This window comes from Coregonus clupeaformis, chromosome 31, assembly GCF_020615455.1.
Source record: "Coregonus clupeaformis isolate EN_2021a chromosome 31, ASM2061545v1, whole genome shotgun sequence".
Taxonomy (NCBI): domain Eukaryota; kingdom Metazoa; phylum Chordata; class Actinopteri; order Salmoniformes; family Salmonidae; genus Coregonus; species Coregonus clupeaformis.
Genome location: NC_059222.1, coordinates 34,858,686 through 34,883,501, shown reverse-complemented (window position 1 = coordinate 34,883,501; position 24,816 = coordinate 34,858,686). Strand labels below are relative to the sequence as shown.

The window sequence follows — 24,816 nt, the reverse complement described above, 5'->3', positions numbered from 1 at the left end:
TATTGGTCTAAGCTCAAAGTGGACTTTAATTTGCTTCCAGATTCGGACTGTGCTATGTATAATAGGATTGTTATGGTAAAGTGACATCTCCAGATTGACAGGTGACAAAATCACGGCACCAATAGAGAAGGGGTGACACTCCTCCCGCTCCATGCTAAGCCAGCTGGATGGCGGGGGTGCGTCATCCAGCAAAAACGTAACAGCGCGGAGGTTAGTGGCCCAATAGTAAAATATAAAATTTGGGAGAGACAATCCTCCTTCCATCTTGGATTTACATAGGTGTTTTTTACCTATCCTGTGTGTTTTATAATCCCAGATGAAAGGATTGATAAGTCCAGTTGTTTATGAAAGGATGTAGGTATGAATACTGGGATGTTCTGGTATAGGTAGAGCAGTTGTGGGAGGAAGACCATTTTAATGGCATTAATTCTTCCGAGCAGAGAAATTGGGAGAGTTCTCCAAAATTGTATGTTTGCCTTGAGATTTTGCATCAGAGAAGGGAAATCCTCTTTAAATAGTAAGGAGTATTGTTTGGTAACTACAATTCCAAGGTAGATACATTTTTCTGAAGATAACTTAACTGGAAGATGTTCTAGCCAGGAGGTGTTTTGCAACCGTATGGGCATTAATTCACTCTTGTTCAATTTATTCTGTATCCCGAGAAGGTACCAAACAAATTAATCACCTCAAGAATAGCTGGAATACTAGCTTGGGGTTCTGTTACATAGAGGAGAATATCATCTGCGTATAGGGAAATCTTATTTAGAGTATCTTTAGTATTATAGCCGTGTATTGCTGAATGAGATCTGATCGCTTGAGCGAGAGGTTCAATAATTAGGGCGAAGAGCATAGGCGACAGCGCACAACCCTGCCTTGTCCCTCTGTGAAGGTTAAATCGGGGCGACATTGATTGGTTAGTGAGTATTCTCGCACAGGGGTTCCTATATAAAAGCTGGATCCAATTTATGAACCCAGCTCCTATATTACATTTCTGTAGGACCTTGAATAGATAGGGCCACTCAACTTGGTCAAAGGCCTTTTCGGCGTCAAGAGATATAACGGCAAGGTCCACGTTAGGTAACCTCTGAGAATACATAATGTTGAAGAGGCGCCTGAGATTGAAGAATGAGTTTCTATTAGGGATAAAGCCGGTCTGGTCCGAATGGACCAATTTGCCAATTAAAGTGCTAAGCCTGTTAGCCAGAGTTTTTGCTAAAATCTTTTGGTCTGTATTAAGGAGGGATATTGGTCTGTATGACCCTACCTCTTCCGGATCTTTACCCTTCTTATGTATAACTGTAATAAACGCCTCATCCAAAGTAGATGGGAGAGCTCCATCCTCATTGGCCCGAACCAACATTTTGTGCAGGTATGGAGAGAGCATGTTGCTGAATGTTTTATAGAATTCACCAGGGTATCCATCTGGGCCCGGGGTCTTGCCACTCTTTAGAGATTTAATTGTTTCTCTCATTTCTTCAAGAGATATTTCCTTATTCAGGAAGTTAGAGTCTTCCTGGTTCAGGGCAGGAAGATTACAGTCCTCCAAAAAGTTTTGCATAATTAAGGGGTTAGGATCCGCTTTAGATGTATATAGAGTCTCATAAAACTGACGGAATCTGTCATTGATGTCTTTGGGGGAGGAGAGTAATTCCCCAGATGCAGATTTAACTTTGTGAATCATTCGGTCACTCACGTTTTTTCGAAGTTGTCTGGCGAGTAATTTGTGTGGTTTGTCACCAAACTCAAAATATTTTTGCTTGGCATAGAGAAAATATTTAGCAATTTTAGCCGAGAGGATCTGATTGTATTTAAATTTTAAAGACATAATTTTTTTATGTTTCTCCATAGATGGATGTCTAGCATTCTCCCTATCCAGTAAGTTAATTTGTCCCTCCAGTTCTACCAATTTTTTTCTGTTTTGCCTACTCCTGGCAGTCTGAAAGGAGATGATACAGCCTCTCAAATAAGCCTTCAGCGTTTCCCACAATAATGCTGGGGAAGTCTCTGTGTTGTCGTTGGTATCAAAGAAAAATGTAATTTGGTCTTTAAGATGTTCACAGAATGTTGGTTCTGTGAGGAGCTGAGATTCAACCTCCAGACCCTCTCGTTTGGTACGATGTCACCCAATCTCAGGGAGAAGGTGAGTGGACTGTGGTCAGAGATTATAATATCATGATAACTCACATTACAGGTATAGGGGAGTAGTTTAGCATCAACCAAAAAGTAGTCAATTCGAGTATATACATTGTGAACATGAGAGTAAAAGGAGTATTCCCTACCCGTAGGATTAGAGATCCTCCATATATCAAATAAGTTTGATTTTTTTATGTAGGTATTCAAGAATTCGCTTGAATAGGAGGTAGGGGTTCGCCGGGTAGAGGATCTATCCAAATATTGGTCTAGTACACAGTTAAGGTCCCCTCCAATGACCAGATTAGTATGGGAGATATCTGGAATCAGGGCAAGGACTCTTTTGAAAAAAGAGGGGTTATCAATGTTTGGCCCATAGATATTTAGTAGAGTTACAGAAGTAGAATGGATCTCTCCTATTACGATCACATAACGACCCTCTTTATCCACAATAGTGGTTTTATGTAGAAAGGGAATTCCTTTCCGTACCAGAATCACTGTGCCTCTCGTTTTGGCAGAGAAGTTAGAGTGATACACTTGCCCCACCCACTTACATTTAAGTCTGTTATGAGATTTGTTTTTCAGATGGGTTTCTTGCAAAAATATAATATCAGACGAAAGTGCTTTCAAGTGGGCTAGGACCCTGCCTCTCTTAATTGGTTCGTTTAAACCCTTGACATTCCAGGAAGTAAATGTAAGTCCCGCCCTCCTCTCATTTGTAGTTCCTATGGTGGCCTGCATAACATGTAACTCACTAAAAAGGTAAGAAAGCGCACCAAACCATCACGATCAGCATATGTAGCACCTACACCCTAGCAGTATCCAACCCACCCCCCCGCAAGCACCTTTACTCTCCACCCTGTTCCCCTACTTTCCCCAACCTTTACCCCCCCCCCCATTAACCCACATTTAACAGGCATACACACATAGGACAGAAAAAAATATGAAAATAAAAATAACAAACACATTGTCTGGCCGATGCCAAAAAAGCACGGCGCGACCTCGAACAAGAGGTAAAACAAAAATAAAATCCCAACTATACGCTCACCTCTCACTATCCTAGAACTTCTACTAACATATGAACTGAGGAGGCTCCCGCACTTAAAGTGTTCAATTAGCATCTAATAAACCTAAACAGAATAAGTTGCAACTTAAACATATTGCGCACTTAAGGTTCATCTTGGGTCAATCCCTGAGATAAGCAAGATGTATCATCACAAGATTCTATTGCTAAGCAATACCGGTCTAAACATAAACCATCAGTAACCGACATAGACAGCAGTACAGTTACATATTGTGGTTTAGGAGAAGGGAACAAGGATTTTGATAAATTGAACGTACCCCCCAATCACAAAAATAACAAAGTTTTTAAAAAATTGTAAAAAAAAAAAATTATGTCAAAAAAATAATAATACATTATTTTCTAATAATTTTAAAATAGAGATTTATATATATACACATATGTGCACACATACACATATACACATCCACACACACATACATACATGTGCATACCTACATACATACACACACACGTATATATATATACGCACACACACACACACACACATACACACGTATACACGCACACATACATACACACACACAAACCCCCCCCCCAAAAAATATACATATAAAATAAATATTCTTAAATATATACAGATACATACACACGCATACACACATACACACATACATCCATACACACACATCTACATACACAAACATGCATACCCCAGAATAATAATCTATACTAATTTAAAATATACACATACATAATACTAAAATGCTAAGAGAAAATAATAATAAAGTACAAATAATTATTATTATATGTACGCACAGGAATAATGTAAGAATTGAAAAATAAATAACGAAACAAAACAAGTGTCAATGATCCGACCTGGAAGGCCTCCCAAACAGGCATCGCTCTAAACCTAGTCGGACTGAAAGTGAAATTAACGTTAAGTGAGAGCTCTGACCGCCCTCCATTGGTCAGCTCATCGTATTACATGTTCGGTAGCCCTTGCTGAGACCGTTTAATACGGTTTCACCCGTTATGGTATGGTATGGTATGGATTCGAGTCCATGAACAGACCTTAACATGTATATTCCCGGATAAACTTCTCTGCGTCCAAAACCGAGGAGAGCCAAATCTTCTCCCCGGAAGGCGGGGTAATTCTTAGTCTTGCAGGGAAGAGCAAGGCTGGGCGAAGATGGAGTTTGTAGAGTTTGGTCATGACATCTCTGTAGCCAGCGCGGTGCTTTGCCACATCGGGCGCATAGTCCTCATAGACACGAAAGGGGTGCCCTTTATGTAACAGGTTGCCCCTCATTCGAGCCTCGCGCAGGATAAGATCCTTGGTCTTGAAACTGTGACAACAGATGATTACTGGGCGAGGACGCTGGCCCGGTCCAGGCACTGGGACAAGGGCGCGATGTGCACGGTCCAGTAGGGGATCCGATGCCAAAACATCCGGTCCCATTGCATCCTTCAGTAGCTTGGCGAAGAAGTCGGTGGGGCGAGAGCCCGCCTCCACCCCTTCTGCCAGACCCACAACGCGAAGGTTATGACGCCTGGATCTGCCCTCCAGGTCGACCACTTTCACAGAAAGCCTCTGCACATTATCCTGCAATGACGTGCATAGCTTCTCTAACTAGTCGATCCTACCAGCGTTGAATTCAGAAGCTTTCTCAAGGTCCACAATACTCTGGCCCTGCGAAGCGACCGTTCGAATGGTGCTCTCGATTTTTGTGTCCAGTTCAGCAATAGTAGCCTTAAGATCCTCCGCTATAGCAACACGTAGTTCTCCCAAAGCCCGGGTAAGTTCTGTAAGTGTCACGTTGTTACCTGTGCCTTCCGCCATGTTTGTCTCGTTGTTTGGTGGGGAGTTAGGCCTCTGATGTGGATTTATTGTCCTTTGGTGGCTTATTACTAGGCATTTTCACATAGAAAGTTACAATATTGTATTAGAAAGAAAAGTTTGTTGTAACAAGTGCAATAAAGTAAATTAGGTTAGATTATTTCGCAAAAAAGTTGCGGGAGCCTCTCACACACAGCCGTTCACTCCAACATGCTAGCTCCGCCCCTCTGTTATAAGTATACTTTGACAATGTAAGTAATTTAACTTGCCATGTCAATAAAGTCTATTGAATTGAATTGAACTGAATTGAGAGAGAGAGAGAGAGAGAGAGAGAGAGAGAGAGAGAGAGAGAGAGAGAGAGAGAGAGAGAGAGAGAGAGAGAGAAAAAAAACAGACAGAGAGAGAGAGAGAGACAGACAGTGAGAAAGAGAGAGAGGGAGAGAGAGACAGACAGAGAGAGAGAGAGAGAGAGAGAGAGAGAGAGAGAGAGAGAGAGAGAGAGAGAGAGTGAGAGAGAGAGAGAGATAGAGCGAGAGAGACAGAGAGAGAGAGAGAGAGGAAATAGAGACTGTCTAGCTGTTTAGACCACTCCTGCCACTCAAATGACTATTTGAGGCTTAAACCACACAAAAACAACACTAGACACTATGGAATACAAGGTCTGAGGTTATCTGCCTTTGGCCTAAAGAGCAGGAACCCAGACTTCATCAAATACAGACATTGTCATCCTACAAGAAACATGGTATAAAGGAGACAGACCCACTGATTACCCTCTAGGTTACAGAGAGCTGGTAGTCCCATCCACCAAACTACAAGGTGTGAAACAGGGAAGAGACTCAGGGTGTATGCCAATTTGGTATAAAGCAGACTTAACCCACTCTATTAAATTAGTCAAAACAGGCTAGAAAGTAATAAGGAAATTATCTCAACAGAGAAAAATGTCCTCATGTGTGCTACCTACAGTGAGGGAAAAAAGTATTTGATCCCGTGCTGATTTTGTACATTTGCCCACTGACAAAGAAATTATCAGTCTATAATTTTAATGGCAGGTTTATTTGAACAGTGAGAGACAGAATAACAAAAAAAAATTTGATTTGCATTTTAATGAGGGAAAAAAGTATTTGACCCCCTCTCAATCAGAAAGATTTCTGGCTCCCAGCTGTCTTTTATACAGGTAACGAGCTGAGATTAGGAGCACATTAGGAGTGCTCCTAATCTCAGTTTGTTACCTGTATAAAAGACACCTGTCCACAGAAGCAATCAATCAATCACATTCCAAACTCTCCACAATGGCGAACACCAAAGAGCTCTCCAAGGATGTCAGGGACAAGATTGTAGACCTACACAAGGCTGGAATGGGCTACAAGACCATCGCCAAGCAGCTTGGTGAGAAGGTGACAACAGTTGGTGTGATTATTCGCAAATGGAAGAAACACAAAATAACTGTCAATCTCACTCGGCCTGGGGCTCCATGCAAGATCTCACCTCGTGGAGTTGCAATGATCATGAGAACGGTGAGGAATCAGCCCAGAACTACACGGGAGGATCTTGTCAATGATCTCAAGGCAGCTGGGACCATAGTCACCAAGAAAACAATTGGTAACACACTACGCCGTGAAGGACTGAAATCCTGCAGCGCCCGCAAGGTCCCCCTGCTCAAGAAAGCACATATACAGGGCCGTCTGAAGTTTGCCAATGAACATCTGAATGATTCAGAGGAGAACTGGGTGAAAGTGTTGTGGTCAGATGAGACCAAAATCGAGCTCTTTGGCATCAACTCAACTCGCCGTGTTTGGAGGAGGAGGAATGCTGCCTATGACCCCAAGAACACCATCCCCACCGTCAAACATGGAGGTGGAAACATTATGCTTTGGGGGTGTTTTTCTGATAAGGGGACAGGACAACTTCACCGCATCAAAGGGACGATGGACGGGGCCATGTACAGTCAAATCTTGGGTGAAAACCTCCTTCCCTCAGCCAGAGCATTGAAAATGGGTTGTGGATGTGTATTCCAGCATGACAATGACCCAAAACACACGGCCAAGGCAACAAAGGAGTGGCTCAAGAAGAAGCACATTAAGGTCCTGGAGTGGCCTAGCCAGTCTCCAGACCTTAATCCCATAGAAAATATGTGGAGGGAGCTGAAGGTTCGAGTTGCCAAACGTCAGCCTCGAAACCTTAATGACTTGGAGAAGATCTGCAAAGAGGAGTGGAACAAAATCCCTCCTGAGATGTGTGCAAACCTGGTGGCCAACTACAAGACGTCTGACCTCTGTGATTGCCAACAAGGGTTTTGCCACCAAGTACTAAGTCATGTTTTGCAGAGGGGTCAAATACTTATTTCCCTCATTAAAATGCAAATCAATTTATAAAATGTTTGACATGCGTTTTTCTGGATTTTTGTTGTTGTTATTCTATCTCTCACTGTTCAAATAAACCTACCATAAAAATTATAGAATGATCATGTCTTTGTCAGTGGGCAAACGTACAAAATCAGCAGAGGATCAAATACTTTTTTCCCTCATTGTATATCCCCTCAATAGAATCCCCATACTTTAACGATGACAGCACCTCCATCCTAGAGGGGAGATCAACCATTTCCAGGCCCAAGGACATGTACTAGTCTGTGGCGACCTAAATGCCAGAACTGGACAAGAACCTGACACCCTCAGCACACAGGGGGACAAACACCTACCTGGAGGTTACAGCATTCCCTCCCCCATATGCTCCCCTAGACATAATTACGACAACATAACCAACAAAAACGGGTCACAACTCCTGCAGCTCTGTCGGACGCTGGGCACAGTGGCTTGCAAAAGTATTCACCCCCTTGGCATTTTTCCTATTTTGTTGCCTTACAACCTGGAATTAATTAATATTTGGGGGGTTTGTATCATTTGATTTACATTACATGCCTACCACTTTGAAGATACAAAATATTTTTTATTGTGAAACAAACAAGAAATAACACAAAAAAACTGAAAACTTGAGCGGGCATAACTATTCACCCCCCCCACCCCCCAAAGTCAATACTTTGTAGAGTCACCATTTGCAGAAATTACAGCTGCAAGTCTCTTGGGATATGTCTCTATAAGCTTGTCACATCTAGCCACTGGGATTTTTGCCCATTCTTCAAGGCAAAACTGCTCGAGCTCCTTCAAGTTGGATTGGTTCCGCTGGTGTACAGCAATCTTTAAGTCATACCACAGATTATCAATTGGATTGAGGTCTGGGCTTTGACTAGGCCATTCCAAGACATTTAAATGTTTCCCCTTAAACCACCCGAGTGTTGCTTTAGCAGTATGATTAGGGTCATTGTCCTGCTGGAAGGTGAACCTCCATCCCAGTCTCAAAACTCTGGAAGACTGAAACAGGTTTCCCTCAAGAATTTCCCTGTATTTAGCACAATCCATCATTCCTTCAATTCTGACCAGTTTCCCAGTCCCTGCCAATGAAAAACATCCCCACAGCATGATGCTGCCACCACCATGCTTCACTGTGGGGATGGTGTTCTCGGGGTGATGAGAGGTGTTGTGTTTGCGCCAGACATAGCGTTTTCCTTGATGGCCAAAAAGCTCAGTTTTATTCTCATCTAACCAGAGTACCTTCTTCCATATGTTTGGGAAGTCTCCCACATGCCTTTTGGCGAACACCAAATGTGTTTGTGTATTTTTTTCTTTAAGTAATGGCTTTTTTCTGGCCACTCTTCCGTAAAGCCCAGCTCTGTGGAGTGTACGGCTTAAAGTGGTCCTATGGACAGATACTCCAATCTCCGCTGTGGAGCTTTGCAGCTCCTTCAGGGTTATCTTTGGTATCTTTGTTGCCTCTCTGATTAATACCCTCCTTGCCTCGTCCGTGAGTTTTGGTGGATGGCCCTCTCTTGGCAGGTTTGCTGTGGGGTCATATTCTTCCATTTTTTTATAATGGATTTAATGGTGCAACGCGGGATGTTCAAAGTTTCAGATATTTTTTTATAACCCAACCCTGATCTGAACTTCTCCACAACTTTGTCCCTGACCTGTTTGGAGAGCTCCTTGGTCTTCATGGTGCCGCTTGCTTGGTGGTGCCCCTTGCTTAGTGGTGTTGCAGACTTTTAGAACAGGTGTATATATACTGAGATCATGTGACACTTAGATTGCACACAGGTGGACTTTATTTAACTAATTATGTGACTTCTTAAGGTAATTGGTTGCACCAGATCTTATTTAGGGGCTTCATAGCAAAGGGGGTGAATACATATGCATGCAACACTTTTCCGTTATTTATTTTTTCGAATTTCACTTCACCAATTTGGACTATTTTGTGTATGTCCATTACATGAAATCCAAATAAAAATCCATTTAAATTACAGGTTGTAATGCAACAAAATAGGACAAACGCCAAGGGGGATGAATACATTTGCAAGGCACTGTATGTACATAGTCAATGGGGTAGGCTTCGAGGGGACTCCTACAGTAGGTAAACATATAGCTCATGTCTTGGCAGTAGTACTGTAGACTACTTTATCAATGACCTCAACCCTGAGTCTCTTTGGGATGTCAGTGGACTGACTGTGTCTCTGAAGCTGGAGACTCTTATCTCCCTCAATAACTTTAAGCATCAGTTGTCAGAGCACCTTACCGATCACTGCACCTGTACACAGCCCATCTGAAATTAGCCCACCCAACTACCTCATCCCTATATTGTTATTTATTTTGCTCTTTTGCACCCCAGTATCTCTATTTGCACATAATATCTTGCACATCTAGCATTCCAGTGTTAATACTATTGTAATTATTTTGCACTAAAGCCTATTTATTGCCTTACCTCCATAACTTGCTACATTTGCACACACTGTATATATATTTTCTGTTGTATTTTTGACTTTATGTTTTTTACCCCATATGTAACTCTGTGTTGTTTTTATTGCACTGCTTTGCTTTATCTTGGCCAGGTCGCAGTTGTAAATGAGAACCTGTTCTCAACTGGCTTACCTGGTTAAATAAAGGTGAAATAAAAAAAATTAAAAATAAAAATGGTAGGCTTCGAGCAGACTCTTACGGTAGGTACACCTACAGCTCATCCCTTGAGTCTCTCAGAGCGTTCACAGTCAGCCCACTGACACCCCTATCAGATCACAGCAAAATCACACTCTACTTAAACAGAGCTATGCTCAATCATGAGGCATCAAAGCCAAAGGAACTGAATAATATTAAGAAATGCTATAGATGGAAGGAATCTAGTGTTGAAATCTATCAAAAAACAATTAGGCAACAACAAATTCAATCCCACCTAGACAATTTCCTGGACAAAACGTTTCACTATAATAGTGAAGGTGTAAACTTGGTAGTAGAAAACCTAAACAGTATATTTGACCTCTCAGCTTCCCTATCAAATCTAAAAAGTCTAGCAGAAAACGTAACGACAATGAAAAATGGTTTGATGAAGAATGCAAAAACCTAAGAAAGAAATTGAGAAACCTCTCCAGCCAAAAACATAGAGACCCAGAAAAACCTGAGCCTATGCCTTCACTATGGTGAATCACTAAAACAGTACAGAAATACACTACGGAAAAAGAAGGAAGAGCACGTCAGAAATCAGCTCAATGTAATTGAAGAATCCATAGACTCTAACCAAATTGGAAAACACTAAACAAACAACAACACGAAGAGTTATCTATCCAAAATGGAGATGTATGGGTAAACCACTTCTCCAATCTTTTTGGCCCTATTACAAAGTACAAACAGCAAAAACATATACATGATAACATACAAATCTTAGAATCAACTATTAAAGACTACCAGAACCCACTGGATTCTCCAATTACCTTGAATGAACTACAGGACAAAATACAAACCCTCCAACCCAAAAAGGCCTGTGGTGTTGATGGTATCCTCAATGAAATAATAAAATATACAGACCACAAATTCCAATTGGCTATACTTAAACTCTTTAACATCATCCTTAGCCATGGCATCTTCCCCAATATTTGGAACCAAGGACTGATCACCCCAATCCACAAAACTGGAGACAAATTTGACCCCAATAACTACCGTGGGATATGCGTCAACAGCAACCTTGGGAAAATCCTCTGCATTATCATTAACAGCAGACTCGTACATTTCCTTAGTGAAAACAATGTACTGAGCAAATGTCAAAATTGCTTTTTACCAAATTACCAAACGACAGACCACGTATTCACCCTGCACACCCTAATTGACAAACAAACAAACCAAGTCTTCTTATGCTTTGTTGATTTCAAAAAAGCTTTTAACTCAATTTGTCATGAGGGACTGCTATACAAATTGATGGAAAATGGTGTTGGGGGAAAAAACATACAACATTATAAAACCCATGTACACAAAAAAGTGTGTGGTTAAAATTGGCAAAAAACACACACATTTCTTCCCACAGGGACGTGGGTTGGGACAGGGATGCAGCTTAAGCCCCACCTTCTTCAACATATATATAAACTAATTGGCGAGGGCACTAGAACAGTCTGCAGCACCCGTCCTCACCCTACTAGAATCTGAAGTCAAATGTCTACTGTTTGCTGATGATCTGGTGCTTCTGTCCCCAACCAAGGGGGGACTACAGCAGCACCTAGATCTTCTGCATAGAATCTGTCAGACCAGGGCCATGACAATAAATATCAATAAGACAAAAATAACGGTGTTCCAATAAAGGTCCAGTTGCCAGGACCACAAAAATCTAATTCCATCTATACACACAAAAGACTTGACATACCTCGGCCTAAACATCAGCGCCACAGGTAACTTCCACAAAGCTGTGAACTATCTGAGAGACAAGGCAAGAAGGGCTTTCTATGACATCAAAAGGAACATAAAATTCAACATACCAATTAGGATCTGGCTAAAAATACTTGAATCAGTTATAGAACCCATTGCCCTTTATGGTTGTGAGGTCTGCGGTCCGCTCAACAACCAAGAATTCACAAAATGAGACAAACACCAAATTGAGACTGCATGCAGAATTCTGCAAAAATGTCCTCTGTGTACAACGTAAAACACCAAATAATGCATGCAGAGCAGAAAGGCCAATACCCGCTAATTATCAAAATCCAGAAAGAGACGTTAAATTCCTCTGCCTGCCTTGACCCTGAGACTGCCTGCCGTTCTGTACCTTTTGGACTCTGATCTGGATTACTGACCTCTGCCTGCCCTTGACCTGTCGTCTGCCTGCCCCCTGTTTTTGTAATAAACTTTTGTTACTTCAACACTGTCTGCATCTGGGTCTTCTCCTGAAACGTGATATATCTATTGGGTGAAATACCACAGTGTGCAATCACAGCAGCAAGATTTGTGACCTGTTGCCACAAGAAAAGAGCAACCAGTGAAGAACAAACACCATTGTAAATACAACATATATTTATGTTTATTTATTTTCCTTTTTGTACTTTAACTATTTACAAATCATTATAACACTGTATATAGACATAATATGACATTTGTAATGTCTTTATTCTTTTGGAACTTTTGTGAGTGTAATGTTTACTGTTAATTATTATTTCACTTTTGTTTATTATCTATTTCACTTGCTTTGGCAATGTAAACATATGTTTCCCATGCCAATAAAGCCCTTACATTGAGAGAGAGAGCGAGAGAGAGCGAGAGAGAGAGAGAGAGAGAGAGAGAGAGAGAGAACAGCAGATGGTAGTGAATCCTGGAGGTTTTCTATCAAAGTCTCCTCCTTATTTTCTCTCTTTAAACATCCCTCCATCCTCTCCTCTGCCTCCTCTCTTCACTCCATCACTGTTGAAGGGTGTGTGTGTGTGTGTGTGCGTGCGTGCGTGTGCACGCGCGTGTGCGTCCTCGCATTTGTGCATGCTTTTATTTGTGTGCAATGGGACTAAGAGGCCCTTTCGAATGGTAGGAGTAATGGGCGAAATAAATAACATTTAGGGGGCAATCTGCAGTTGCTACATCCATTTTTGTATTATACTGTCCCTACAGAAAGTATTCATACCCCTTGACTTATTTCACATTTTGTTATAGAATACACACAATACTCCATAATGCAGAGTTTCCCAAACTCGGTCCTCGGGACCCCAATTTTGGTTTTTGCCCTAAGACTACAAAGCTGATTCAAATGATCAAAGCTTGATCATTAGTTTATTATTTGAATCAGCTGTGTAGTGCTAGGGCAAAAAACCAAACCATGCACCCCTTGGGGTTCTGAGGACTTTTGGGATTTTCTCCTATTCTTCCTTGCAGATTTTCTAAACCTCTGTTAAGTTAGATGAGAAGCGCCAATGAACAGCAATCTTTAAGTCTTTCCACAAGTTTTCAATGGGATTCAAGTCTGGCCTTTGGCTGGGCCACTCAAAGAAATATGTTTTATTTTCATATACACCAGATAGGTGCAGTTAAATGTGTTATTTTACAGGGTCCACCATAGTAGTACAGTGCCCCTGGAGCAAATTAGGGTTAAGTGCCTTGCTCAAGGGCGCTCGACAGACTTTTCACCTTGTCGGCTCAGGTATTAGAACCAGTGACCTTTCGGTTACTGGCCCAACTCTCTAACCGCTAGGCTACCTGCCGCCGAGCAAGGACTTTCACATTCTTGTTCTGAAGCCATTCCAGCATTGCTTTGGCTGTATGCTTGGTGTCCTTGTTCTGTTGGAATGTAAACCTTCGCCCCCAGTCTACAGTTGTTTGCACTGAAGCAGGTTCTCATCAAGGATTTGCCTGTTTTTTGGCTCCATTCATTGTACCCTCTATCCTTACCAGTCTCCCAGTCCCTGCCGCTGAAAAGCATCCCCATTGCATGATGCTGCAACCATCATGCTTCACGGTAGGGATGGTGTTCGATAGGTGATGTGCTGTGCCTGGTTTTCTCCAGACATAGCGCTTTGCATTCAGGCCAAAGAGTTACATTTTTGTCTCATGTCAGAGTGGTCATTGGGTTCTTGGTCACCTCCCTGACCAAGGTCCTTCTTGTCCGGTTGCTCAGTTTGGTCAGACAGCCAGCTCCAGGCAGAGTCTGGGTAGTTCCATATTTTTGGAGAGCAAAAATCTCTGTGCTCTTGGAAACGTTCAACACTCTAGCAATAGTTTTATACCCTTCCCCAGATATATGCCTCATCACAATTCTATCTCGGAGATCTAAGGACAGTTCCTTAGACTTCATGGTATAGTTTCTGCTCTGGCATGTACTGTCAACTGTGGGACCTTATATAGACAGGTGTGTTTCTTTCTAAATCATGTCCAAACAATTGAATTGGCCACAAGTGGTCTCCAATCATGTTGTAGTGACATCTGAAGGATGATCAAAGGAAACTGGATGCACCTGAGCTCAATTTGGAGTGTCATAGCAAAGGGGCGTAAATACTTATGTAAATGAGATATTTCTTTATTTCATTCTCAATACATTAGCAAACATTTCTAAAAACATGTTTTCACTCTGTCATCATGGGGTATTGTGTGTAGATGGGTGAGAAAACAAATATATCTAATCCATTTTGAATTCAGGCAAAATGTGGAATAAGTCAAGGGGTATGAATACTTTCTGAAGGCTCTGTATATACCCATTGATTCTTGAAGAATATAACTTATATATAAAATGCCTCATGACCTTATTTCAACAGTCGTACCCCATCAGAACCCAAAATATTAGCTTGTTTTTTCTCCAACGCTCCGAGGACTTTTGGAAATGCTTAAAACTATAATTTGTATATCTTTGATGGTCAGTCCTTGCATCCATAGCTCTGTCTATGAATTTCTCCAGGCCCATCCCTCAGCATTTTACCAAAACAGAGGTGGGGTGATACTTTGTTAATGTTTCAACTGTGGATTGCCCCTTTAAAGAAATCCATGACTAATCTTATGTTATGAATATGGTTACTTTTAAAAACAACAAAATTGTTTTGCTTATCACCATTTAATGACTGTTTTTGTAATTGTTATCTTGGAGCTATTTGAATAAAATTCAAAACATGACTAAGAAATCACTCGATACGCTTCTATAAAGCCGTCCCACAAGTCAACAGAAAGAGAGGTGCCCAAAAAAACTACGGTAATGTCACTTCCTCTGAGACCTTGTAACTGGTTACAATACACACAGCCAATTATTATACACACATTATTCACACACATGCACACACACACACAGACTACACTCATACATGTGCACACACATGTCCGCACAATTACAACATCACACTGTGTATCACACTGTGCAAGTTATGAGAACAAAACTCCTTCTTAGCCTTGTGGATCAGTGTGAGAGCTGCTGGGTAAAAATAGTTAAATCACTAAGAGATAGAGAGTAATGATGGCCACAAACACACACACGGTGTTAGCGCTCTGCTTCTGCTCAAGTGTTCTGTCTGTTCCGTAGGATATAAAAGACACAACTTACCATTAGTGTGTGTGTGTGTGTACCCTATCAATAATATAACAGTGATATTATCACAATCACACATCCATATTGACATACAGTGCATTCGGAAAGTATTCAGAACCCCCCCCCCCCTTTCCACATTTTGTTACATTACAGCCTTATTCTAAAATAGATTAATTTAATGTTTTTCCTCATCAATCTACACACAATACCCCGTAATGAAAAAGCGAAAACAGGTTTTTAGAAATGTTTGTCCGTAGCGCTCCGAGACAGGATTGTTTCGAGGCACAGATCTGGGGAAGGGTACCAAAAACATTATGCAGCATTGAAGGTCCCCAAGAACACAGTGGCCTCCTTCATTCTTAAATGGAAGAAGTTTGGAACCACCAAGACTCTTCTTAGAGCTGGCCGCCTGGCCAAACTGAGCAATCGGGGGAGAAGGGCATTAGTCGGGGAGGTGACCAAGAACCCGATGGTCACTCTGACGGAGCTCCAGAGTTCCTCTGTGGAGATGGGAGAAGTTTCCAGAAGGACAACCATCTCTGCAGCACTCCACCAATCAGGCCTTTATGGTAGAGTGACCAGACGGAAGCCACTCCTCAGTAAAAGGCGCATGACAGCCCACTTGGAGTTTGCCAAAAGGCACCTAAAGGACTCTCAGACCATGAGAAACAAGATTCTCTGGTCTGATGAAACCAAGATTGAACACTTTGGCCTGAATGCCAAGCGTCACGTCTGGAGGAAATCTGGCACGATCCCTACGGTGAAGCATGGTGGTGGCAGCATCATGTTTTGGGGATGTTTTTCAGTGGCAGGGACTGGGAGACTAGTCAGGATCGAGGAAAGATGAACAGAGCGAAGTACAGAGAGATCCTTGATGAAAACCTGCTCCAGGGCAAAGGTTCACCTTACAACAGGACAATGACCCAAAGCACACAGCCAAGACAACGCAGGAGTGGCTTCGGGACAAGTCTCTGAATGTCCTTGAGTGGCCAAGCCAGAGCTCGGACTTCAACCCGATCGAACATCTCTGGAGAGACCTGAAAATAGCTGTGCAGCGACGCTCCCCATCCAACCTGACAGAGCTTGAGACGATCTGCAGAGAAAAATGAGAGAAACACCCTAAATACAGGTGTGCCAAGATTATAGTGTCATACCCAAGAAGACTTGAGGCTGTAATCACTGCCAAAGGTGCTTCAACAAAGTACTGAGTAAAGGGTCTGAAAACTTACAGTACCAGTAAAAAGTTTGGACACACCTACTCATTCCTGGGTTTTTCTTTATTTTTACTTTTACTAAGTGTTAAACAAATCAAAATATATTTTATATTTGAGATTCTTCAAAGTAGCCACCCTTTGCCTTGTTGACGGCTTTGCACACTCTTGGCATTCTCTCAACCAGCTTCATGAGGTAGTCACCTGGAATGCATTTCAATTAACAGGTGTGCCTTGTTAAAAGTTCATTTGTGGAATTTCTTTCCTTCTTAATGCGTGAGCCAATCAGTTGTGTTGTGATAAGGTAGGGGTGGTATACAGAAGATAGCCCTATCATGGCAAGAACAGCTTAAATAAGCAAAGTGAAATGACAGTCCATCATTACTTTAAGACATGAAGGTGAGTCAATACTGAACATTTCAAGAACTTTGAAAGTTTCTTCAAGTGCAGTCGCAAAAACCATCAATCGCTATGATGAGGACCGCCACAGGAATGAATGGCCCAGAGTTACCTCTGCTGCAGAGGATAAGTTCATTAGAGTTACCAGCCTCAGAAATTGCGGCCCAAATAAATGCTTCACAGAGTTCAAGTAACAGACACATCTCAACATCAACTGTTTAGAGGAGACTGTGTGAATCAGCCCTTCATTGTCAAATTGCTGCAAAGAAACCACTACTAAAGGACACCAACAAGAAGAAGAGACTTACTAGGGCCAAGAAACACGAGCAATGGACATTAAACCGGTGGAAATGTGTCCTTTGGTCTGATGAGTCTGTGGAGGAGCAGGTGTGATTGTGTCGGGGTGCTTTGCTGGTGACACTGTCAGTGACTTATTTAGAATTCAAGGCACACTTAACCAGCATGGCTACCACAGCATTCTGCAGCGATACGCCATCCCATCTGGTTTGGGCATAGTGGGACTATCATTTGTTTTTCAACAGGACAATGACCCAACACACCGACAGGCTGGGCTATTTGACCAAGAAGGAGAGTGATGGAGTGTTGCATCAGATGACCGGGCCTCCACAATCCCCCAACCTCAACCCAATTGAGATGGTTTGGGATGAGTCAGACCACAGAGTGAAGGAAAAGCAGCCAACAAGTACTCAGCATATGTCGGAAAATCTTCAACTGTTGGAAAAGCATTCCAGGTGAAGCTGGTTGAGAGAATGCCAAGTGTGTGCAAAGCTGTCATCAAGGCAAAGGGTGGCTATTTGAAGAATCTCAAATATAAAATATATTTTGATTTGTTTAACACTTTTATGGTTACTACATGATTCCATGTGTTATTTCATAGTTTTGATGTCTTCACTATTATTCTACAATGTAGAAAATAGTAAAAATAAAGAAAAATCCTTCAATGAGTAGGTGTGTCCAAACGTTTGACTGGTACTGTATGTCAAGGGGATATTTCAGTTTAACTTTTTTTATGCATTTGCAAAAAAATCTAAAAACCTGTTTTTGCTTTGTCATTATGGGATATTGTGTGTAGATTGATGAGGGGGAAAAAACGATTTCATCAATTTTAGAATAAGGCTGTAACGTAACAAAATGTGGAAAAAGTCAAGAGGTCTGAATACTTTTCGAATACAAGAGATTAATTGAAGATAGGAAATACAGTATTACTTAAAATGTATGACTATGCCTTTTACATACACACACAAACGCGCACACACACACCGCAAAAAAGGTCACCCCACGCTGTGTGTGATAGATAGTCAGACAGAAGATGCAGCTTGTTGCCATGGAGCAGTCTTAGACAAATGAGAGTGCTGCACTCACACAAGAACAGTAGGTGGGACTCCAGTTAGAGTAATGAGAGCAACAGTATGGTAATGACAGCAGACACTTTTCAAGAACAAGATCACTGGCCGGTCTGTGTGTCTTAGTATGTGTGTGTGGTGTATGTTTGGTGTGTGTGTGTGTGTGTGTCATTTCTAAGTTCCACACAACACCTTTTTTTTATGGTTATGGCCTGTTATTATATGTCTGTCTGTCTGTCTGTCTGTGTGTGTGTGTGTGATGGTGTTAATTTATCCTTGTTGGCCCTCTGTGGTTTATCAGTGGAGAGCAGGAATGGCTGTGTAACCCCTCTACTGTCCATCACGTCTGACTCATACACCTGACTTACAGCACAGAGGGAGGGAGGGAGGGAGGGAGGGAGGGAGAGAGAGAGAGAGAGAGAGAGAGAGAGGGAGGGAGGGAGGGAGGAGGGAGGGCGGGAGGGACAGAGAGAGACAGAGAGAGAGAGACGGATAAATAATGTGTCTGTGGAGAATATGTGACCATGCACAAACCAAGGCCTCTCCTAGACATGTGTCTGAACGTTTGAAAGGATAAAATGCACATTGATATAATTGGCTTTGGATGAAAAAAGTGGAGGAATAGAGGAGATATTGAGTATGTCTACCACTTTATTGTGCTCGCTATCATGACTGACCAGGTGGAAAATATGCAACTATAGAAAACGAAGGACTTCCCTAGAAGTTTGAAAGGGTAAAAAGGCCTATTGACAGAGAGATAGAAAAGTAATGGCACTGGATGATAGATGTGAGGGCATTCTTTACAGTTACCCCCCCATCTCATTCCATAGGAAGACCCCTATTATACTGTATTCTATTATTTTCTATTCTGTTCTATTCTGTTCTGTTCTGTTCTATTATGTTGCTGTCCTCTCACCCCTAATTGACTGAGGTGAATTGATCGAATGGGGATAACAGGGCTGTGAAATACATTCTAACCCTTTTGTTGACGAATAAATAGACTACAAACAATATATACAGTCAGTTTCCCCTGCTGGTCAATACCAGTCAATCCTGTACATAAGTACGCTCCAGGATAAGATTCCCCTAGGTGCAGATCTAGGATCCGTTTCCCTTCCCACAATCCTAACCTTAACCATTAAATAGGGAAAATGCTAAACTGACCAAAGATCAACATCTAGGGGCAACTTCACCAAACACACCCAAAGGGCTGGCTCTATACCTCCACAGGCTGCTTGACCTAACACATGTTTGGGGTAAAAACATCTACAATTTACATTTTAGTCATTTAGCATTCATCTTAAGATAGTTAGGTGGGACAACCACATTTCACAGTCATAGTAAGTACATTTTTGATCAATAAAGTAGCTATCAGCAAAGTCAGAGCTAGTAAGGGGGGAAGAAAGTCAAGTGGGAGTGTTTTTTTCCCCAAAACCTAGATTAAGCCTATGCTGCTCCATTGAAAGAGTTATATTCAGGCTTAATCTCTGTCTGGGAAACCGTCCTCTAAACTATAAAAGTGCTCAGATTGTTTTACCACAAGAGTAAAAGGTCCGATGATAAAGTACTGTTAGCATAAGACCAGCTAGTCAGCACCACTGATGTGGACAGCGACGGAATCGGTGTCTCCATGTTCAGCACCACAGTAAGGTGGACAGGGACAGACAAGCTGCAGCCAGGAGAATCCTAACCAGGAGGGCATAAGCGAAGAAACACAGAAGTGACTGTTGGCTCAAATATATAGGTACCAGTTGGGCGAAAGCAGATTAAAATAGTTGTATTTAAAAAATAAACCACAAAAACAAAACATCATTAATTTCTCTACTGCTGTAAAAGTGGCTGTCCCTGTGTGAAGCAGCATATCTGTCTGTGTGTGTGTGTGTGTGTGCGCATGTTCCTGCGTGCTTCCATGCAATTGTGCGTGTGGGACTAGCACTTCAGGTCATGAGAGCTGTGTACACACATTTCTATGTATTTTTTTGGCCTGAGGATTTAGCCGGCAGGTGTATCTCTGTATCTCTCCAGCTAGAGAGTTGACGCTACAGCTGTTTCAGTAGCTGGCTCAGTAACAGACGCATCTCTCTACAGCTGTTTCAGTAGCTGGCTCAGTAACAGACGCATCTCTCTACAGCTGTTTCAGTAGCTGGCTCAGTAACAGACGCATCTCTCTACAGCTGTTTCAGTAGCTGGCTCAGTAACAGACGCATCTCTCTACCTCTGTGTGTGTAGTTGCATGCCTGCGTGGCTGTTTAAGTAAGTATGTGAGAGCGCTGCAGATGCTTAAGCTGGTATCAGATCGACTCTTGGGATGAAATGCTGCACGACAGAGTTCCATTTACAGTGGAGGAAAAAAGTATTTAGTCAGCCACCAAGTGTGCAAGTTCTCCCACTTAAAAAGATGAGAGAGGCCTGTAATTTTCATCATAGGTACACGTCAACTATGACAGACAAAATGAGAAAAAAATGTCCAGAAAGTCACATTGTAGGATTTTTAATGAATTTATTTGCAAATGATGGTGGAAAATAAGTATTTGGTCAATAACAAAAGTTTCTCAATACTTTGTTATATACCCTTTGTTGGCAATGACACAGGTCAAATGTTTTCTGTAGGTCTTCACAAGGTTTTCACACACTGTTGCTGGTATTTTGGCCCATTCCTCCATGCAGATCTCCTCTAGAGCAGTGATGTTTTGGGGCTGTCGCTGGGCAACACGGACTTTCAACTCCCTCCAAAGATTTTCTATGGGGTTGAGATCTGGAGACTGGCTAGGCCACTCCAGGACCTTGAAATGCTTCTTACGAAGCCACTCCTTCGTTGCCCGGGCGGTGTGTTTGGGATCATTGTCATGCTGAAAGACCCAGCCACGTTTCATCTTCAATGCCCTTGCTGATGGAAGGAGGTTTTCACTCAAAATCTCACGATACATGGCCCCATTCATTCTTTCCTTTACACGGATCAGTTGTCCTGGTCCCTTTGCAGAAAAACATCCCCAAAGCATGATGTTTCCACCCCCATGCTTCACAGTAGGTATGGTGTTCTTTGGATGCAACTCAGCATTCTTTGTCCTCCAAACACGACGAGTTGAGTTTTTACCAAAAAGTTATATTTTGGTTTCATCTGACCATATGACATTCTCCCAATCCTCTTCTGGATCATCCAAATGCACTCTATCAAACTTCAGACGGGCCTGGACATGTACTGGCTTAAGCAGGGGGACACGTCTGGCACTGCAGGATTTGAGTCCCTGGCGGCGTAATGTGTTACTGATGGTAGGCTTTGTTACTTTGGTCCCAGCTCTCTGCAGGTCATTCACTAGGTCCCCCCGTGTGGTTCTGGGATTTTTGCTCACCGTTCTTGTGATCATTTTGACCCCACGGGGTGAGATCTTGCGTGGAGCCCCAGATCGAGGGAGATTATCAGTGGTCTTGTATGTCTTCCATTTCCTAATAATTGCTCCCACAGTTGATTTCTTCAAACCAAGCTGCTTACCTATTGCAGATTCAGTCTTCCCAGCCTGGTGCAGGTCTACAATTTTGTTTCTGGTGTCCTTTGACAGATCTTTGGTCTTGGCCTTAGTGGAGTTTGGAGTGTGACTGTTTGAGGTTGTGGACAGGTGTCTTTTATACTGATAACAAGTTCAAACAGGTGCCATTAATACAGGTAACGAGTGGAGGACAGAGGAGCCTCTTAAAGAAGAAGTTACAGGTCTGTGAGAGCCAGAAATCTTGCTTGTTTGTAGGTGACCAAATACTTATTTTCCACCATAATTTGCAAATAAATTCATAAAAAATCCTACAATGTGACTTTCTGGAATTTTTTTAAATCAATTTGTCTGTCATAGTTGACGTGTACCTATGATGAAAATTACAGGCCTCTCTCATCTTTTTAAGTGGGAGAACTTGCACAATTGGTGGCTGACTAAATATGTTTTAGAAATATACAGTGGGGGAAAAAAGTAAATTGACATTATGCTGTTGGTGCTTCCTGTTGTCAAGACCTTTTGATAAATTGCCCAAAGTGTCCAAATCAATAATCAATATGCAGAAACAGTTCGTGATATATTGAAAACAAACATAAAATGTAGCCTACTAGCTACACATACATGTGCCACAATAGTAATAGGATTTGTAGTTTTTTTAAACGAGCACCTTATAAACTGCATATACACCAAAAAAAGGTGGCAATTATTTACTCATATCTATTAGCGGGGAATCAGGTTGTATGCCCTGTTGAAACTAACACAGCTCAAAAACCACACGGAATCTGGACATGTGTTTTACATGACTGGTTAGCCTGCCGATTTACGATGGAGTTGAGCATAGTCGGCTAATGATTAGAGGACAACCTGCATGCAGAACACAGCCAGCAACATTTTGGAGTGTTGGATTTTGATTGGGGGTTGCCAAAATGGAAAGGGAAACGGGGTGTATAAGACACCGGTGCCTTCCGAATCGACAACGAATGGACCATCGGATCAACGGCTATCACAGGCTAGTTAGCCATGCCGATGGACGTTTAGATCAGCGGTGACTTTGCAGCAGCCCTTTCAATTTGCCCTCCCTACTAATAGGTGGGTAAACCCTATCACACAGTAAAAAGATGGGTAGGCTTGGCTACATGAGTTTAGAAGTGCATACCCTCTAAATCACTGATTTCAACCATACAAAATCTGACACAAGATCACTGTTCAACTTCATTCCACTGCGAGAGCAACAGCTCAGAGTCAAGTCAAGTTGGAGAGCATCATCACACTCTCGCTTCTAGATTGGGTGCCACGCTCACTGACATGCCAAACTAACTCACCGTGTGAGATAGACCTATATAAAACCGCATCACTCAATCATGTCCAAACATAGGCCCGTGTTGTGATACATGTAATGAATCAAATCCTACTGGTGTCAGTGACATTAATTTAAACTGAAAATAGTCTGCTGCTCATCACACAGACACCTGCTGTAGGACTAACGGACCGAGCCAAGACTGTCAACACTGTCATAGCCTATGGTGATTTGCGGTATTATCATGACCAACAAGCTCACCGACCCAACGTTGTAAAAATTCAACAATTCCTAAACGGTGAGTCTATCCAACCAACCACTTACAAATAACTGTTAACACGATGTTAGAAATGACAAAGCCTATTGGCTACTATCTCCTCAGACCCATGGCTGTATATTCTAGTGAATATTATAGGCTAATTAATCAATAGGCCTACCATCTGAAACTTTCACTCTCACTCACCTTCTTACTCCAGTAACGTTAATTTGCCTCCTCGCGAAACCGACAGCACCGGTCCCGGACGCTTATCATCCGCCGGGCAGTCTACTCACTTATGTTCGCTAAATCATCAGTCCAACTTCAATAAACATTCCTCCCGTTGTCCTGTCAATGTGCTCCCGCCGCCGGTGAAACCTCAAACGTGAGTGTTGCTGTGGGTAGCCTATATTTTCCCTGGTTCCAATGCGCTCTGGCAGTTGTGGGGTTTGATGTTCTTCTCTTTCTAACCGTGCTCTTTCGCTCAGTACGGAACAGGCAAAACGCTCTGTTGATATCATTCACCGGGTAACGGGAGCAGGAGAGGGAGTGGGAGCTCGAGCTAATAGGCTACAGTACAGTGCACCCACATGCGCAGGGATCATCTTACATTAAGTGCTCTTCTGAAAGAGAGCGAGAGAGAGAGCGAGAGAGCGAGAGTACTATGAAGTGTCACGCCATTGAATGCGAAATGACACCCCAAGAGTGAAAAGGTTTCTATTTAATTATCTAATTACCTACCTATCTATCAACCTGCATAAAGCTTCAATAAACAACGGCGAGAGAGAAAGAGCAGGAGTGAAAGAAAGCGTAAGAAAGAGAAAAAGAGAGAATGAGAGAGAGGGTGGGGGGTTGGATGGGGTGAATTCTAAAATATAATTTCTAAGCAATTTACATGTGCGATGCCTAATGTGTATCTTCATTGTATTATCAGTCGAATGTTGGCTTATACAGTTGAAGTCGGAAGTTTACATACACCTTAGCCAAATACATAAACTCAGTTTTTCACAATTCCTGACATTTAAACCTAGTAAAAATTCCCAGTCTTAGGTCAGTGAGGATCAGCACTTTATTTTAAGAATGTGAAATGTCAGAATAATAATAGAGAGAATTATTTATTTCAGCTTTTTTTCTTTCATCGCATTCCCAGTGGGTCAGAAGTTTACATACACTCAATTAGTATTTGGTAGCATTGCCTTTAAATTGTTTAACTTGGGTCAAACGTTTCAGGGAGCCTTCCACAAGCTTCCCACAATAAGTTGGGTGAATTTTGGCCCATTCCTCCTGACAGAGCTGGTGTAACTGAGTCCGGTTTGTAGGCCTCCTTGCTCGCAAATGCTTCTTCAGTTCTGCCCACAAATTGTCTATAGGATTGAGGTCAGGGCTTTGTGATGGCCACTCCAATACCTTGACTTTGTTGTCTTAAGCCATTTTGCCACAACTTTGGAAGTATGCTTGGGGTCATTGTCCAT

At 42.1% G+C, this 24,816-nt stretch overlaps 1 protein-coding gene across 1 annotated transcript in view; it reads right to left on the bottom strand.

Annotated features, from left to right (window-relative positions):
• LOC121547082 (zinc finger matrin-type protein 4-like) overlaps positions 1 to 23,919 on the bottom strand; it is a 116,592-nt gene extending 92,673 nt beyond the window's left edge. Inside the window, exon 1 of the mRNA XM_041858183.2 lies at positions 23,552 to 23,919. The gene's annotated coding sequence lies outside the window, so the exon portion shown is untranslated. The remainder of the gene's footprint in view (positions 1 to 23,551) is intronic.
• Positions 23,920 to 24,816: the final 897 nt, after the last annotated feature.